The following is a 13,690-nucleotide window of genomic DNA, read 5'->3' as shown; positions in this document are numbered from 1 at the left end:
TAAAATCTATGTTTTGAAAGCACCATTTTATCATAAAACTATAACCACCTTCTGCAGCATTCTATCTTACATTACACACAGTGTAAGTATAAAATAATGATATACATATTCGCAGTGCTTCCTGCACAGGGTGTGACCTCGTAGCACTGCATCAATCAAGATTTAAGTCTGTGGCTCTCTGGTTACGCGCAGACCTCTGCAGTGCATTCACTAATAGAGGTTTCATAAGGTACCACAGTGCATTTTTAATTTACGCTGCCCATTACTTTTTATGTACCTGATGGTGAAAGATCTCAAAAACGTACAGAGAGCCTCATTTATGAAAATTGTTGCATCGCTGCAACGAAACAGCAATGCAACAGTTTTCACTGCGCACTCCTTGTGACAATGGATGTGCCACATTTAATATACGGCGCACCAATTTATAAGGAATTACAGATACATCAATATTTCTAGCGTATCTGTAGGGGCAAAAGTGACACATTGCTGGGGTGTGTCTGAAAACAGACGCAACTCCAGTAATGTGTCATTGACATGGGGCAAGCCCAGTGTGAAAGGGCCCTCGTCAGTCTCACACTTGCTGTGAACCAGGTGTAAGACATTGACACAGTAGTGTCCAAGAAGTGTTGCATTGAAATCTCATAGATTTCACTGTGTCACTTCTACGGCACTTTATTGTGGGGGAACGCCCACCCTGCAAACATTATACCTGACACAGGTATAATGTAGCGCAGGCCTTTACAAAGTGACACATCTGCTTTGATGCATCACTTTGTAAATATGGAGCAACGTGGTGCATTATTTACGCCACCACAGCGTAACAAAAAGTGACGCAATGGTGGCGTAAAAGTGTGGCAAGTCTTCATAAGTAAGGCCCAGAATATTTTGGGGCTTATTTAAGAGAGGCTTGCATTGCCAGAGCATCTCTTTTTTTTGACCATCCAATGGCGCTATCCTCTCAACCATACCTATGAGGCAGTGCAAAGTCAACCTGTACAGCTTTGTATGGCCTCATAGATATGGAGTAAGACATAGCAGCACAAGTCACTGCTTTGAAATACTCAGCGTCAAGGTGTTCCATGGGCTTTCTGTGGGGTTCCCACACAACACCCATGGATTTTGATTATGCACCATATTTACAAAATCACGTAAACCTGGGAGCTTCAAAAACAGATGCCTCCCCAGTGGAGGTGTAAGGAGGAGAGATGTTTACATTTCTCCTTGTTTTTTCCTCTTTCCATGTGTGCTGCATTCTGTATCTCACATAGAAAGAGAAAACGCCTCTCTGGATTGTTTTTGTGAAGGAAGGTGCACCTTCCTGTACAAAAACAATCCTGCCTGTGTTGGTGCTAGGCAGCAATTTGTGCGCCAGCGCAAGGGAAAAGGACAGGAATGCACCATATTTCATAAATACGCCAGTTCTTCTTAAATAACACCTTTGACTACACCCCCATGCTCACGGACCTTTGGTTTGCTAAACACTGTTTAATATTATTTCCCCACAGTAAAAATTATTTGCTGAGGAATTGGGGGCTTTTATAGCTGTCGATGAAGAGTACAAGGTTTTAGAAATTTTTGTCAGAAGCAGGTCCTATGCCTAAAAAAGTTTGACAAGGGGGCCTCGGCATCAATAAGTTTGAAGACCTCTGCATTAGGGCATATGTTCAAGGAAATATCGGAGCACAGATCTGTGCCAAATTTATAAGCGCCGTGCTCCAACATTTCCAAAACACAGGGGTGTGCCGTATTTACAGCCATACGGTGCACCCCTGTGTTTTCCCTAGTGCTGGCATTAAAATTTGCTTGTTTCCAGTCCAGGGAGGACCTGGCTTGGCAGATCGGGCTGGACTGTTCCCATGAGGCAAAGGTTCAAGACTGATTTAAATATGGCCAGGTCCAAACTGGGGTGGCATGATGAGCAAAAGAATTATGGTTTTAACCCAGATCTGTTGACTAAGAGTGAATGTTCTGATTTGTTCTGCATTCTGTCCATCAATTGTGGGTAATTAGCTGCCTAGCGCCAATGCAGACACTCATGCAAAGGTGACTGCGTTGCAAAGAATGATTGTTTATGTGCATGGCGATTTGTTACTTCTATGTCTGCAGCAGAATGCAGCACACATAGAAATAGGAAGTTGTCATTATTAAATGATTGTTTATGTGCAGGAAGGGGCACCTTCCTGCACATAAATAATCATTCATGATGTTTTACTCTTTCTATGTGTGCTGCAGAACACAGAATACATAGAAAAAGCAAAAACAAGGAGAAATAAAACAATTCCTCCTCATATCACCATTCTAACGCCTGCTCTTGCATGGCTTTAGTTTTTGGTGCTGTCTCAGATTTACACATCCTTGTGAATCTAGGGCAGTGTCAAAAAGCAATGGGTGGTGCGGTGGAGCGCTCACAGCAACATCCATTGCATGCCCGTTTCACGCAGATATCTCCATGAAAGGGTAGCATATTTGCAAAGCGGCATTAAGCTAGAAAAAGGGGCTTAACGCCACTTTGCATATATGGAGCAGGGCATTGCATCTCAGGAACATCGTTAAAAGCGACGTTCCTGTGACGCAATGCCCTTGTAAATAAGCCCCATTGTTTTTCATACTCAAAGAATCTATGAGCGCTGTCTCTTTTCTTACCTAACTCACTCCCTATCCTGTCACATTGACACAAAACCTACTGGTGCCATTTTCCAGGTCCTTGTCATGCTGTCAAAAAGCACATAAGCTGAACAGTGCTTTTTAATAAATTCCAGGGAACCGTTATGAAATTTCTCCTCCTCCTTACAGTCTGTCCATTAGGGTACGGTTTGGCAGTCCTCCAGTAAACCTTAATAGGAGGCTATTTCTGTCGCACTATTGAAAAATTACATTTATGTGTGCTTCGCATAAGGAATTCAAAAGTGCATGGTTTGAATTAGTATTTGGATAAAGAAGGAAAAAGATAGGTTAGTAAATAAGGGCCATCCTGCAATAGTAAAATGATAATACACTACATTAGTGTATTCTAATCCCTGGCATCTCGCTGGTAATTATGAAATTACATAAGTGTGACATGTGCCCGGCAGTATAACCTTTCCTGCAAAACATATCTCGTGACTGTCATCATGGAATAGATGTATACTCTCATGTTACTCAAGCAAGATAACTTTTCTTCACACCGTCACAGTTACTAGTAGGGTCACTTAAGGTGAAATAGAGAGCATTCAGTAAGATTTTACTGTAATCTGAAATTACTCAAATAAGACATCATTGAATATTCGCATATTTTTATTTGTGATCATAAAACGAAACTATCCCTTTTCGAAAAGCCTGCAAGTGAACACTATCAAGGAAACATTAACAAACTCAAACTGATACAGTTTGTAATGTTACGAATCTCTAACTCAATGCAGGGCTAACAGTGTGAAGGGTGTTTTGCATGTTGTTTATAGGTATCAGTACAGTGTGACATTAGAAGCATTGAAAAACTACTTTCGTCAACTACTGGGGAAATCTATACTGTTCTTTTTCTGTTTTGACAAATGGAACCAGGGTGATCCAACTGCTAACACTTTAGAGTGTTGTACTAGCAACATAGGTAGCTTAAGGTCATTTTGGAATACATTTTTGTAGGGAATAGGACCAGGAAGCACTTTATCACCCAGGTGGCTTCAGAAATATAACATTCTAATGTTAGATTCATGTAAAATAGGTCATCTATGGGCTGGTGTAGAGCACCAAATGGCTGGAGCATTTGTTTCTGTTCTGAGTCTTGAGGAAATTCATTTAGGTCTTGACAACCGGTTTCCTTTGAATTATTATTTAAGGTCTCAAACAGCTGATATTTTCCTTTAAATAACTGCAACTAGTTCTCTGTTTTATTTCTAAGCTCGATCACATGGATGTTTGGTCAGATTTACATCAGTCGAAGGTATTTAAAAAATAAACCATGATGTTTATTCAGAAGGAAAAGACTGATTCAATGTACAGTTTTAAGATATGTTAGGATATCTGATTTCTTTTCTTCCAGGACCATTTTGAAATTTTGTTTTCTTGTACTTTTTTAACAAGTCTTTACAAACAAACATTGGCAAATCCAATAGCCTGTTCCTTGCCATAGAAAGGTTAAACCCATCAGCTTTGCCAATGTTTGTTTATGTGGTTTAGTCTTATATAAGATTGGTTGATAATCATGATCACAGGAATAAATATTGCAAATCACATACGTACATCAGACTAACTTTATATTTTGATGCCAAATTCCCCTTTAAAACGATGTTAAGCCTAGTCTGGGCAAGCTGATTGACAATTAACTTGAATAACTAGGAACTGAGATGTTTTGAGGTTTGGAGGCTGTAACAAAATTGGTTAACTGGTTGAGGGGATAAAACCCTTCTCAGGCAGCAACCACAGTTCTTCTTCTCAGACTGATGTCACAAGCAAACCCTAAATTAACCTGTGCTCAAACAACCAGTAGCTTGGCACAGAGCAGTGAGGCTGAACTCAAAGGCAATGTGTTACGTATTTGTGCAACACTTCAAACAGTAATGCAGTGAAAAAACACCACAAAAGGAGCCCACAAAACATAGAAAAGTAGAGCGATTTTCAATATTAAAAAAAAGAACAAAATGACAATTTTAGATCTGGAGATATTGAATTGTAAAGATTTTAGTGGAAATAGTGCCAACAGAAATAAGTGCGGCAACCTAGATATCTGGTTGTGCCAGACTGGGACAATGTCATAAGGCATGGGCCAGCTACAGAGATCCAGTTAGGCCAGTTAAAAAAGTACCTTCAATCGTTCTGGAGTGATGCGTCAAGGATCTCGACGAGGCTTGTTTACAAATTTCAGCATCAGGAACGCATTATGCTGTCGAGGCAATGTGGTTGTTCTGAAGAGCTGTGATGCAACATGGATCTTTGTAAAGGGTCCCATCCATGCCCAGTTCTGTTCGGGTTGTGTTGCACAGCATTGGAGATGTGTACGTACCATTGGATCCACAGGGACTGGAATAGCACTTTAAGCCCACTTTCAAGGGTCCAGGTTTGAGGTGCCACTACTTGGCAGGGTAGACTCACACATGGCAGGGTTCAGGTGAATATTGCAAGGTTGTTGGAAGCCTGTTGTGTCCTTCAGATCATGAGGACGGCCAACTAGCACTTGGAGTCACTGTGAGCTCATGGTTCAAGAGATGCAGGTCTAGTCCTTCTCAGCTTGGTAAGAGGGCGGCAGGTCAGCACAGCAGGGAAGCAGTTCCTCCAGAGTAGAAGTCCAGAAGAGTGGCACTCCTTGTAGCAGTGCAGGAGTCCTTATTCCTGGCAGAGTTTCCACAGGTCCAGAAGAGTCCTGCAGTAGTGTTGACTGAGATCCAGTATGTGAACCCTGTTGTGCCTTTTAAGTGGGGCAGAAGCTTCCAGAGGGTTCCCATTGAAGTCCCCAAGAACACAGCCCTCAATATCCGGGTTCCAAACTCACTCCAGGGGGTGTGCACACCTTTGTGGGGAGGCAGAACACAGCCTTTACAGGTCTAAGTGGGGCCCAGCTCCTCCCTCCCGTCCCGCCAGTGATGGCCCATCCAGGCACACCTAAGCTCCATATTGTGTGTGGCTGTCTAAGAGGAATACACAAAGCACATATTTCAGCTACACCCAGTCATGTGACCAGAAACAGGCTACACATACTAACTGGCTAAAGGAGGAAAATGCCAACTTTCCAAAAGTGGCGTTTATAAAACTGTAATTTAAAATCTGACTTCCTCATAGCTTAGGATTTTGAATTAGGATTCTAGAGACACCAACAATGAACTGATTACCTCGTCTTATTTATGGGTTACACGTATAAAATGTAATAAGGTAACTCCACTGTTATCCTATGGGAGATGCAGTCTTTGAAGTAGTGAAAAAAAAGATGTAAGCATTTTTCCCTGCCAGGACATGCAAAACTTAAAAGTACATGTCGTACTTTTTAAATGCATAGCACCCTGCCCACTGGGCTGTCCAGGGCCTACCTTAGGGTTATTTGTATTAGAAAGGCAGGTCTGGTCCTCGCAAAAGGGTTTAATTTGCCAGGTCGAAATTGCAGTTTTAAACCGCTAACACAGGCTGTAGTGGCAGGCTTGAGCTACATTTAAAAGGCTACTTAAGTGGGTGGCTCAATAAGCACTACAGGCCCACTAGTAGCATTTAATTTACAGGTCCTGGGCACATGAAGTGCCACTTTACTAGGGACTTACAAATAAATGAAATATGCAATTGCATATAAGCCAAAGTTACCTTTAAGAGGGACAGCGCAAGCACTTTAGCACTGGTTAACAGTGGTAAAGTGTGCAGAGTCCCGAGGCCAGCAAAAATGGAGATGGATAGCAAAAAGGTGGGGGAAGACCACCCTAAGTCTGACAGGTCTAACAAAGGCCCTTACATTTTTTATGTTCATGAGATTGTGATTGTGCTTTTATAAATACCCTATTGGGGAGTCTGTGGCAGACTTTGTGATGTCAGACACATGCAGGGCTGTCTTTCACCTTCATTTTTCGTGGAATGTCTAGAGTTAAAGAAAGACCTTACAGGGCAGTGCCATATTTAAAAAACAAAAAAAGTAAAAGATTTGAATAGGGGAAATGCTGATGGAGTGAAGCTAGTGCACTTGCATGCTTGTCTGTTTTCTCCACCTTTGATTACATAAAGATAGGAATTAAGAAGTGAGGAGGACAATAGTGTGTGCATGGGCCTGGCTGGCCAGTACATTTTTTATTAAAGCATATTTATCTTTTTTATGCACATTTACTTTAATGTTCTGTTTTGCAGAAAATGTGAAACAGAATAATAATAAACAAACATTGGCATAGTCAATATGTCTCGCCTTTGGGACCTTATAAGTGTTTAGCCATGCAACAGTTGATGTTGTTGCACCAAGGATATTGTGCTGGATAACTAAACACTTATAAGGTCCCAAAGGAGAGACCTATTGGCTATGCCAATGCTTGTTTGAGGAGGCTGAAGTGCACAAAAGCACTTGTGATGGGGGGGATGTGAGAGTCTCCGAAGATGCCTCTCCCGGAAGCCATAGGTCCTGGCGGGCACTAGGAGACCACAAAGGCTGCTGGTGCATAAACAACACCCATCAACACAGATTGAGTTACTTAAATCCTGCAGATTAACTGGAGATGCGCTTCTTGCATGGGTAGTACTGCGAAAAGAAAGGAACAGGACACCTGTTGAGTTGTGATATTAATTCAGTAAAGTATTAGGCTATGAAATTACACTTTACAACATGTGGACATGGGCCTCCAGTTAAAATATCTATGTATGCGATTTTCTTTTAATGTATTATTGTACATTACCATATATATATATTTTTAAGCTACTGCAGCCAACTTACTGAGAAAACTACGATTTGTGTAGGGTTATTGTATTGTTAACTGAAAACTTTGGTTTGATCACTATTTTGATGCGGTTCTTCACTCAGTCTTATGCATACACACAATAAGCCACTATACAGTCCTCCATTTGTTTGTCCTTTTCATTCCATACTACGAAACAATTTCACAAAAGTCTGGGATGCGAAGACAAGAGTAACTGGTTTGCAAGACTGCTCCCTTGCAGTGAAAGGCAGCCATGTTGGTTAAATGCTCTTCTCATAATCATTACACTGACATACAAACAGAAGGAAAAAGGGATTTGAGATTTTCCTTTTTGATTGGAACAAAATGATGACAACATGGGTGCAAACTCTGCGCCTTGCACCGCCCTGCTTGCAATTTTAAATGGAGCTTCTTGGAGGAAACTAATCCTGGAAGGATGCGTTACCACTGCAGCCAGGGTCACAGTGGAACAGTTAATAGCCGCCGTCCCTGTGTTGTACAAGAGAGGGGGAGAGAGTGGGAGAGACAGAGAGAAAGAGAAAGATTGCGAGAGGAGAGAGAGAGAGAGAAAGAGAGTGAGAGAGAGCGCTAGTCCGTGAGTGCTGCTTGCATGCGCGCAGTCTGATCTTTTCGGAAACACATACTCGTGCTTTTGGCACGCCCCTGCACGCTCCCGCAAAGTGGATGTTGCCACAAGCACGAGTATGTGCTTCCAAAAAGAGCAGAGCAATGGCAAAAGGTCCTCCTATGCAGCACATGCGCATGCGTAGGCGGGACATAAAAAAGCATGAGTATACTCACACTCATTTACAGTCAACCGTAACCAATAAACATATTCCAGTAGATACATGTGATAAGAGAAGACTGAAGTCACATGAGGTGAAATCCATCATATTAACATGATGGGACAACCATTAGTTCAGGACAGAGCTGTTACCATCCTCAATCGTGCTGACCTTGAGAGCCCATCTCACTTTTGCTGCATGCCGCATTCAACAAAAGTAACAGGAAGCGACTTGGAGGAAACTTAAAAGACACATTTCTGTTTGAGTGACCTTCCATCTTGATAAGTATGGTGACGGTACTTGGTGTCATGGCTTTGAATCCTGCAGAGGGAAATAGTTTTCAGAGAAGGTCTCACAATATCATCACCAATAATGGTGGAGATTTTACATATAAAAGCAAGATTCTTGCTAGTTATTTTGTGCGTTTCCTGCCGAGCAGTTGGATTATGGTTGTTCTGGTGGGATTAAGCTGTTCTAGTGGAATTCAGATATTTCCAGTGGCAAATGAGAAATCCCTGAAGCTATAACTGGACAGTAAGCAAAGAAGGGAGTTCCACATTTCTCTTGATTCGGCCTTGTATACCTACATATTTCTGGAAATGAATCCTGGGTGTCTTTGCAACTATTTTCTGGCATTGATCTGGAGCCCTTCTAAATAATTAGCAATTTTGGCAAAACATAAAATGTGTGATTGCATTTTTGATTGAACAATGGGGTTAATTGTTTGTGCGTCTGCTGACAGTTTTTGTGGGATAGACAAAAACTATTCTCAGGACATATAATTGGAAGATAGTTCAGTGTGCATGCCTTTGCAAAAGGATAGTTCAAATGAGAAGTGCCATAAGCCCTTCATTAGTGAAGACAAATAAAGCAGTATCAGTTAGTGAACGCTTTTCATGAATTCTTAATTGTGTTCTTTTTTATAATTATCTGTCAAAGCCCAGCTCACCTGAGTTTCTGTTCAGTTCTGATGGAGGTTGAAGACAGTCCGACCCCACCCTGAAACTGCTTCTTCTAGCACACTAGTTTTAAAACAGTGCACTAAGAACCAGAAGCTCAAGGGAAAGGGGGAAGTGGATAAAATAAAAAAAGAGAGACAACACCATTGTTGTGTTTCCACTGAGGAAGAGCTGCTAAAATCTGAGGCCCTATCTGACTTCTGTAGAAACTGGTGCCTAATGAAACATAAACAAAGAACAGATAAGTGCAACCTATCCCTAAATGTGCTCCTGACTAAACCTTAATCTTATTAGAATTTCTCTTCTAAAAGTACCTCTTGGATCCTGGTCTCAATCTTCCAGGTTTGGAATGTGTTACTGTTCTGGGATGTGCTTTCTATTACTGTAAAACTTCTGTAAAATCAAACAAATATCATTATCAGAATTACTAACGTCTAACATTCACCTTAATATAACTAAAGCCTAAATTCTTAATAACAAACTCATTTTTCACACATTTATAAAACAAATACTGTACTTTTACATCAAAATACAGCAGGTAATTTGTGCAAATCCTTGATTTACTGTTTGCCTTGCTGTCAATTGTTTTCTCTGTTCGATTCTTAAAAAAGTTCCATGTAAAACAATGTTTATTTCAGAAAGTTCCACAAAGTATTCTTGTAACAAAGGGTTTGAACCACAAAGTTTGTGGAAGATATCTTGTTCCAAATTGTCTTTACATGAATCCAGAAATCGCCGATAAAGTTCTTTCAGGTAATAAAAGGTTTTGCACTTACTTGTTGCTTGAAGGGACACTGATCAGTCTAACCTGGACCTCTTTCTCTTTTGCAGATCGATTGCAGTGGACAGAAGAGGGGCTGATTCAAGAAGTAGCCGAAAACCAGAAGAAGGAAGAGCCAGAAGCCGCGCCCGTTGAAGTCAATGAAGGTCTGGAGAGGGCAAGAGTGCCAGAGTCGAAGGATCTGTTCTCAGGTAAGTGGGAGGTAGACGAGCACAAGCACTGGGTGAGGCTCAGGGGCTGCCATTTATAGACAGGGCTGGGTGTGGTTCGAAGAGCTGGGTGTGGTTTGAAGAACTGGGTGTGGTTCTCACAAGCAGGTGTGCAGAGCTTCAGTTATTATGCTAATGAGTTGAAGTAACACATGGCCTAGGGAGGAGTGTTCTAAATAAGCCTTGGTAAAAGCAAGGTCCAATGCTTTCTAAATAAGCCGTGGCAAAAGCAATGTCCAATGTGCAAACAAGACAGCAATGTCCAAACTTGTGAATACATTGAGCAACATACACAGAAGTCTTAGGGAGGGGCTGAGATAACAAGAAAGGCTTTCAGTAGTATGTTTATAGAGAGCTATTACTGAGACCACTAGTGCAATGAGAGGCGACATGCTCTTTGCTGTGCACAAACCCAAACAGTCGCGCCCCTCAAAGGCCCACCTACTGGACGGGGTTTCCCTGGATTTTTTAGATAAAACTGTCTAATCAACCGTGGGGCATGTACATAGGACGCTGGTTCCCATGAATTCTCAGTTTCGTCATATCCTTTCCATTCTACTAAATAAAACAGACGTCCATGAATTCTTTTTGCGTCTTTTATGCTTTTCACTTCATATTCTAGATTTCCCTTAATTGGTATGGGTGGAGGTAGTGGTTCGGGTTGGGTATTTGGGTTGTACGGCTTAAACAAGGACACATGGAATGTAGCATGTACTGGGTATTCTTTTGGTAAGTCCAATTTTACTGTTACCGGGTTTACTATTGAAGTTATACTAAAGGGTCCAATGAAACGTGGTAGCAGCTTCCGGGATCCCTCTATATTTAGGTTCTTTGTGGAGAGTCATACTTTGTCACCGATTTTATACATTGGGGCCTCAGATCTGTGTTTGTCTGCTTGTCTTTTCATGCTTTCTTTGTACTTTAATAAATGTTTCCTGGCCTTGTCTTGTATGTCACCTAATCTAGTTAGTCTATCTGTTATTGTAGGCAACAGGGAATCTTCTAATAAAATGGGTATAGATCTTGGATGATAACCCTGCATGAAATAGAATGGTGAGCAAAGTAGAGCTGCATGCTCAGTATTATTATAAACAAACTCCGCTACAGGGAGAGCTTCCAACCATTCACTAGAATAATCAGCCAATAAAAAATGTAGCGTTTGAAGTAAGGTTTGGTTCAGTCGTGCAGTTTGTCCATCTGTTTCTGGATGGAAAGCAGTGGATAATGCCACATCTATTTTCAGTTTTTCTCATAATTTTTTCCAAAATCTAGAGTTGAACTGGCTACCTCGGTCTGACACCACTTTACTTGGCAAACCATGTAAACGCACAATTTCTCTTATAAAAATATCGGCAAATTCTGCCGCAGTTGGAAATTTCCGTAATGGTACAAAATGTGCCATTTTAGACAAAAAATCCACTATCACTAATACTGTTGTGAAGGATTTTACTGGTGGTAAACCTATAATATATTAACAAACCGTCAGGGGCTTTATGAGAAGATTTATGTCTTGCACAAACTGGACAGGTAGTGACAAATTGCTTAATGTCCTTACTCATATTGTCCCACCAAAAGAGTTTTCGCACATTTTCCAGGGTTTTTACCCAGCCAGGATGACCTGCCAACGGTGAGGCGTGATGCCAAATCATCACCTGTGTTTGTAATTCTGTGGTGGGCACTTACAGCATGTTGTCGTGATACAATAAACCTCGTTGTATTGAGTTATGGGAATCCTTTAACCAATCTTGAGGTGCCATTTGCATGTGTGCACTATATAGATCTGTGATGAAATCCTTCTGTTGTACTGGTACCAAAAGTTTTTGGGGAGGAATAATGGGTTCTCCTATTTTGTCTTGTTTCATGTCTGAGGTATGTCCGTATCTAGATAACACATCAGATTGAATTTGTTGTGCACCTGGTCTATAGGTTATAACAAAGTCAAATGTACTAAAATAATTTAACCAGTGCATCTGACGTGGAGTTAATGCTTTTAGTGATCCAAAGAACTGTAGGTTCTTATGGTCAGAAAAGATGGTAACAGGGTACTTGGCTCCTATTAAATGGTGCCTCCATTCAGAAAAGGCTACTTTGATAGCTAATAGTTCTCTTTCAGCCACAGGGTAATTTTGTTCAGCTGGTAATAACTTTTTGGAATAGAAGGCTATAGGATGTAATTGGCCATCTATTGCATCTCGTTGAGATAGAACTCCTCCTAAAGGTACTTGTGAAGCATCCACTTCGACAAAAAATGGCAAGTCAGGCTCAGGATGTCTCAGAATTGGGGCTGAAGTGAACTTTTTTTTCAGGAGTTGAAAGGCGTGAGCCGCCTCATCAGACCAAAGAAACCATTGCCCTTTCCGCAACAAGGTGGTTATAGGGGCCACAATGTCTGCAAAATGAGAAATAAACCTCCTATAAAAATTGGCGAAACCCAGAAATTTCTGAACATCCTTCACAGATGATGGTTCTGGCCAATCAGTAATAGCACTACATTTCTTTTCATCCATAATTATTCCTTGAGGTGACAGGCAGTATCCTAAAAAGTCCACTTTGCTGACATTAAAAGGAAATTTTTCTAATTTAGCAAAGAGATGATTTTCTTTTAACTTTGATAATACTGCACGAACATGTTGGGTATGTTCTTCCAGGTTCTTAGAGTAAATGAGGATGTCGTCTATGTATACTATGACACAAACGTCTAGGAATTCGTGTAGGACCTCATTTATAAAGAATTGTAAGGCCGCAGGGGCATTACACAACCCAAAGGGCATTACTGTGTACTCAAATAGAACAAATTTTGTCTTAAACGCTGTCTTCCACTCATCCCCCTCTTTTATTCGGACCAGGTGGTAAGCTCCCGCAGATCTAGTTTAGTGTATACAGTAGAATGTCTTAATTGATCCAACAACACAGGTATTAGAGGAAGAGGATATTTATTTTTTTATTGTAGCCTTATTTAATCCTCTATAGTCGATAGACGCACGCAGAGATTTATCCGGCTTCGGGATAAAAAAAAGTGGAGATGACACCGGAGATGTGGAATGTCGGATGAACCCAGACTGTAGTAGGTCGTCTAGGTAGGTTCTTAAATATTTGGTCTCTTCGTCAGTCAAAGTATATACTCTGTTATTAGGTAAAGGGGCCCCTGGGATGAGATCTATACGGCAGTCATATGACTGATGTGGGGGTAACACACTAGCCTTCACTGGATCAAAAACGTCATTAAAGTAAGAATATTCAGGAGGGAGACTTGGTTCGTCTTGTGTAACACTAGCACAGTGTATTACTGAGCTCTGTTCTGTACCTGCTTCTTGATAGCAATTGGTTCTACAGAATGAGGAAGGCAAAGTAACTGTTCTGTTCACCCAATCAATTTTTTGGTTATGAGTTGTTAACCAGGGTACCCCGAGAATCAAGCCAAAATTAGGGGTATCTATCAGATCAAAGCTAATCATCTCTGTGTGCTTGTTTTGACAGACCATGACAAGGGGACTTGTTTGTTTTGTGATTAATCCAGAGGTCAATTCTGACCCATCCACTGCACATACTGCTTCTGTACAAGGCTTTAGGCAAATAGGAAGACCTAATGTGTTAGCTAACTTATTATCCA

Source organism: Lissotriton vulgaris, chromosome 2_1 (genome assembly GCF_964263255.1).
Source record: "Lissotriton vulgaris chromosome 2_1, aLisVul1.2, whole genome shotgun sequence".
Classification (NCBI taxonomy): Eukaryota; Metazoa; Chordata; class Amphibia; order Caudata; family Salamandridae; genus Lissotriton; species Lissotriton vulgaris.
This window is presented reverse-complemented; position numbering follows the sequence as displayed.